This window comes from Sinocyclocheilus rhinocerous, unplaced genomic scaffold, assembly GCF_001515625.1.
Source record: "Sinocyclocheilus rhinocerous isolate Xijiao unplaced genomic scaffold, SAMN03320098_v1.1 scaffold687, whole genome shotgun sequence".
Taxonomy (NCBI): Eukaryota; Metazoa; Chordata; class Actinopteri; order Cypriniformes; family Cyprinidae; genus Sinocyclocheilus; species Sinocyclocheilus rhinocerous.
Genome location: NW_015648613.1, coordinates 81,931 through 88,143, shown reverse-complemented (window position 1 = coordinate 88,143; position 6,213 = coordinate 81,931).

Sequence of the window (6,213 nt, the reverse complement as noted above, 5' to 3'; positions counted from 1 at the left end):
TCTTTCTAGGAGCGGGCACTGGAGGGCGCTCTGAACTGAATTCAGAGGCTGGGAACCCTTTCCTCGTCCTTTTGGCACTTTCGCCCCGCCATACTCAGCTCACCCTCAGCCGCGGTACAGGGGGCGAAGCTCCTCTCTGCGCTCACACCGTCCGCGGCTTTCTCCCTTGTGGCTGGCATTGTCGCCGGCTCTCGCACCTGGTCTAACGGATTGAGCTCCATAGCCAGGGTGATCCTCCGCTCAGTCGCTCGGCTTTGCGCTGGCAGCGGGGAACGGAGATCCATTTCTCACCAGTGTCCACTCCACAAAGGCGGCGAATTCAGCTCGAGGGCCAACTTTGAACGACGGCACTCTGCACGCGGTGTTGAGGCTGGCGTCATAGAACGCACATAGCGCGTCGTCCGGATAGGTGGTGAGATGGGCCACAGCCAGAAACAGTCTGGTATGACCCTTGAGCGAATTTTCCCCCTGCTCCAGCAGGAGGAGGATGAATTCGGGGCGAAGGAGGGGATCCATAGGGCACACAATGGAAACAAAAAACGGAGTCAAAAGAGAAACAAAACGGAGGGTACAAACGGAGGTAACTGTTTGGGTCGGGTCTTCGGTCACAATTCACTCGGGGAGCAAGGAACGAGGAACATAGGGCAGACTACACTTTGAATGCAGGGTGAAACGAGGGAACTAAATGGACACACCTGGAATCAAATTAACACAATCAACAAGGAGAAACGGTCACGGGGAGCACATGGGGAGAAAACACACACAGACAGTCCATGGGCGTGACATATCGCCCCCCTCCCGGAAGGCGCGTCCTCGCGCAGCAGGAACAACATAGGGAGGGATGGGTGGGAATTTGGGAGGAGGACGACGGACACCCGGGAGGAGGACGACGAACAGAGTCCAGGGTGGAGACGATGGAAGGAGGTGCCAAGGAGGAAACAGGAGGAGCCAGGGCAGATCAGACGGAGGGAGGAGCCAGGGAGATGAAAGGAAGGACATGGAGCAGGACCTTACTCGGAGGGAGGAGCCATGGTGGAAAGAAGGGCTGACGACTCCAGGTGGCGGAGGAGCCTGAGACGGAGACGGAGAGCCGATGAGCCAGGGCGACGGGGAAGATCCAGAGGGCCCGAGGCGGAGTCCGGGGCTTAGAGGCTGGAGGCGGAGGCCAGGGATTCTCCAGCCACGGTGACGATGGAGGATGGCAGAACCGCGGGGCTCGCACCGTATAGATGGTCGGCTGAGGGCGAGCAGAGGGGCTGCCAGACAACAGCGGTGAGCCCTCTCTGGGCTAAACTCAGGAACGGGAGCCCTCTCTGGGATGGACAGGGAAACAGGAGCCCTCTCTTGGCTAAACTCAGGAACAGTAGCTCTCTCTGGGATGGACAGGAAAACAGGAGCCTTCTCTGGGCTAAACTCAGGAACAGGAGCTTTCTCTGGGATGGACAGGGAAACAGGAGCCCTCTCTGGGCTAAACTCAGGAACAGGAGCTCTCTCTGGGATGGACAGGGAAACAGGAGCCCTCTCTGGGCTAAACTCAGGAACAGGAGCTCTCTCTGGGATGGACAGGGAAACAGGAGCCCTCTCTGGGCTAAACTCAGGAACAGGAGCCCTCTCTCCTTCAGAGTTACACATATCCTGATCCAATATCAGCTCACCCTCAGCCACAGTGCAGGGGGCGGAACTGCTCTCCGCGCTCTCACTGTCGACGGCTTTCTCCTTCGTGGCGGGCGTTGTAGCCGGCTCTCGCACCTGGTCTGATGATCCGAGAGGCTCTGGCTCTGTGGCGATCCTCAGCTCTGTCGCACTCCTTGGCGATGGCTCGTCGGTTGCGACGGGCTCGGGCTTGCACTCCGCGCAGCGGGGAGATGTTGGTCTGGCTGTGTTCTGGATCGGAGGTAGACACTCTCCAGACACCGGATGATTGCTTCCCTCCAACTCAGTCTAGTGGTGTCTGGGAGGTCAACGGGGTGATGGTAATTTGCCCCGATCCAGAACAGGGAGTTCAGGGCAGCGTTGTCAAACGCCGTTAAAATGTCGAGCTGGCTGAACTCAACTGCATACTCCAACAGGGAAAGGTCTTTACGGGCTAGGGCGGTGAACTTGGCAGCGAGGGGATCCATGGTGGAGCACGTGGAAAATAGAAAACAAAACACTGGAAAAAAGACGGAAAACAAATGGAGGGGAACACGCCGGTTAAACTGTTTGTTGGTCGGGTCTTCTGTCACAACACTGCGGTGCAGGAAACGAAGGAGCAAGGAACGCAGAGACGCAGGAGAATTCACTAGAACAGTCTTTAATATTCCACACACAGGGCAGGCAGGAGACACACGTAGCACGTTGACGTTTAAGACCTGACAAGGAAACATAGGGCAGACTACACTTTAAATGCAGGATGAAACAAGGGAACTAAATGGACACACCTGGAATCAAATGAACACAATCAACAAGAGGGAGAAACTGGGTCACGGGGAGCACATGGGGAGAATACACACACAGACAGTCCATAGGCATGACATTTGTTAACACTTGCAAGGGTTAAGATAAAAGAAAAATCATTTACTAGTCTCATACATACCAATACATAATTTAATGAAACAGAAAATGGGTTGAACTCATGGGAAAGAGATGAAGAAAGAATTGGATTGAGACAATTGTGAACAAAAAACATGGCTCTAGACACTCTCGGAGTTCAATCTGTAAGGATTAATTCACCCCAAAATGATCATTTTGTCAGTCCTGCTTGTGCTCGTCCATATAATGGCAGTAAACAGTGATCAGCTTCAAGCTTTAAGAAAAAGATGCAAAAGTAACACATAATGATCCGATATGACTTGTGCTGTGTATATCAAGTTTTCTGGGGACATACTTTGGTGAAAAACCCTCATGTGTCTTGATCAGTCTTTTCCATACAATGGCATATAATAATTCCCAAGCTCTGAACATGACAGCAGATCTGTAAAGCACACACAAGTACCTGTGCAAAGACTACATTTTCAAATTACACTTGAGTGAGCAAGAATATATTAATATAAAAATAAAATTACTCTGTTTCCTTTTTTTGCCTCCTAAGAGGGAGGAGCAAGGTTGCAAGGAAAGGAAACAAAAATGCACAAATAATAAGGAACTGAGAAGCACCCAGACAGATAAAGAAGCATAGGTTTTTCTCACCCAAGGCTATCATATTTTTTCAGAAGGCTTGGAATATAGCGCATGAGTCATATGGACTAACTGTATGATGATTTGTCATACCTTTTAAAGCTTGAAAATTATGGGCTTTATTGAATGCCATTACATGGAAAGAACAAACTGGAACATTCTTCCAAAGTCCTCCTTTTGTGTTCCATGGAAAACAAGCAAGTAATATAGGTTTGAAACAATATGTGAGTAAAGATGACATAATTATCATCTATAGACATTTATCCATATTTAATTTAGTAAGTTACACTGAAATTTGTTTGACCAAAGTGAATTGTTTTATAAATATACTTACCACTAATGCACTTGAATTGCCAGCAGAACTCACTTTTCTTCAGGTTCAATTAGGGCTGCACAATTAATCGAATTTCTAATCGCGATTACAATTATGGATGCCACAATTACGTAATCGTTCAAAGTGGCAATTAATCGTTCAAAGTCCACTTATGTTATTCGGCGTGCTTAAGATGCGTTATTTTCTTTCTACATGTTATTTTAAAGGTTTTTCCCATTATTTTAATTTTAGTTTTAGTGTCAGTTGCATCAAACAATGTATAAACATCATTCAATGTAAATTGTGATAATCGTAATTAATAAATCGCAATTACAATTTCAAGGGAATAATCGACAATTATGATTTTTGTCATAATCGTGCAGCCCTGGGTTCTATCATTCTTTTTTTCATGTGGGTATAGTTTGGACAGGTCCTTATGGTATGCTGCAAAAAATATTTTAGAAACAAAAATGTGAGATATATTCATTATATATTTTTAATGGCCATTGACTTAACTGATTTCTGCTCCATTGCCCTTTACACATTTAAATTGCACAGGAAATAAAGATTCTTGGCTAATATGCTGTATAACATAGAATTCAATATGAATCCATAGTAATTAAACAAATTACTCCTTTGAGCCGGTTCTATTTATAAGCAATATGTAATATAAATATAATTCTTTGGCAAAACAATGTAACAAAACGGTTGCTAAGCAACACGCAGCAACACAGACTTAGCGCAGTAATACTAATGACAAATGACTAGCCGTGACTGTTTGAAAAAAAAAAAAGCAGTACATCCAATACACGAACAAACAATTCTTAAGTGTTCTTCTAATTAATTGTTAAAACTCGCATGATCTGCGAGATATATTACTTGCAGTTATGTTGGTTTCGAAATATAAAATACGTGGTCCATATCACATACTGTACAGTATGCAGCCTTCAAAAATCATATCGAACAGAAAGAATGAAACTAATTTTAGGCGATAACAATCACATTAATTAACGTTAAAACGCCTAATGTATAAATACACTTTAGTAATGCCACTCACCTGCAAAATAATTGGCGACAAACCGATGTCTGGTTTCTCCCTTAAGCACCATTTGATCCTTGGAAAAGTCCGTCTTCGTTATTAAACTTCATTATGTCTCCACATGAATGTGTGTTCTCATGTAACTCAAAATGCCAATTTCTACCATTTTTTTAAATAAATAAAAGAAACACACCGACCATTAAAAAACAAGTTTGCAAGTTGGCAGTTCGTGACGTGAACGTTCAGAAGCCAAAAGCGCACCAAGAGAGATCCACCAATCACTGCAATGGAAACTGGAACTGACGCAAGCATTTTGTAATGACTATTACAATGGTAACGATAATGGAGAAAAATAATAATAATATTGTCACAGATCGGCCAGGCTCAGCCAACTCACAATCACAGTGAACACCATCACCTGAGTCTGATCACACGCACCTGTCACGGATCAACAATCACACTCAGCTCCCATTCATAAGCACACACCTCACACCACTCCAGTGTCCGATCTCGTTCCAACGAAGTGGACTCTCTCTCTATGATATCCGTAAGATTCATTGAAAGCGGTTACACAGTTAAGCTATTAGATGTGTGGTTAGTTTTGTCGCATATGGTTTCACTGTCAATACTGCAGTAAAACCATGGTTAATTTTGTAGTTACCATGGTTTTACTGCAAATTATATGATAAAACCATGGTTACTTTTGTGGTTACTATGGTTTTACTACAAAAACCATAGTTAAACCATGGTTACTCATGTATCCTCGGTTCCCTGAAATGAGGGAACGAGACATTGCTATGGGAATTACCCTTTCCTCCAAATTCGGTCACTCTACATTGCTATGGGAACGTATAAAATCCCGCCGTGTCACAGCGATGGAGCCTGGCTCGACTAAGTATGTCAAGTTTCACATACGGAACCGTAATGAGAGCGGCAATGATATTGGCGCTCTTGTTAAACAGCTCAGGTCTACAGGACCTAGTCGAAACCATGTAAGTAGATGATGCCGCGTCACACCAGGGGTGGAGGTAACGCCGGTATAACAGAGAATGTGAAATGGCGGCGTCTCCGGCGCCATCACATATAGATTATCTGAAGTTTGTTTAATTTCAATGAAATTATGATGCAACAGCCGTACCAGTGCTCAAATAAGCAGAGTATGATGGTGATCATGTCCTAAAAGACGCGATGAACAATATCATAACAATGTGATAAGCTGATAGGGACAGCATTGAATTAGTGGTACGTCAACACAGGGGTGTATATGACCTAGTCGAAACCACTGAGGCAAGCAGCTCAGATCATTACTGAGGCTGAGTAGGCGCGTGCGCTGCTCGCACTGACAGCACATGTGAGGCAAGCGACGACACATCTAGGTTATAAAACGTCACAAAAGTGCTGGGTGACGACCAACATGCCACCATGCAAATCTTCTGAATAGATATGCCATTTGCCCAGGCCCACGAGGACGCGAGTCCGCGGGTTGAGTGGGCCCGAACCCCTATAGGACATTTCACGCCCTTAGAGCCATAAGCCAAAGCAATTGCGTCGACGATCCAGTGTGACAGCCTTTGCTTGGACACAGGCAGGCCTTTTGTGCGCCCTCCAAAGCATACAAATAGCTGGTCCGAGAGCCTGAACGGTCTACAGCGCTCGGTATAAATGTGCACCACACGTACAGGGCACAGCAAAAGTGTATTAAGCG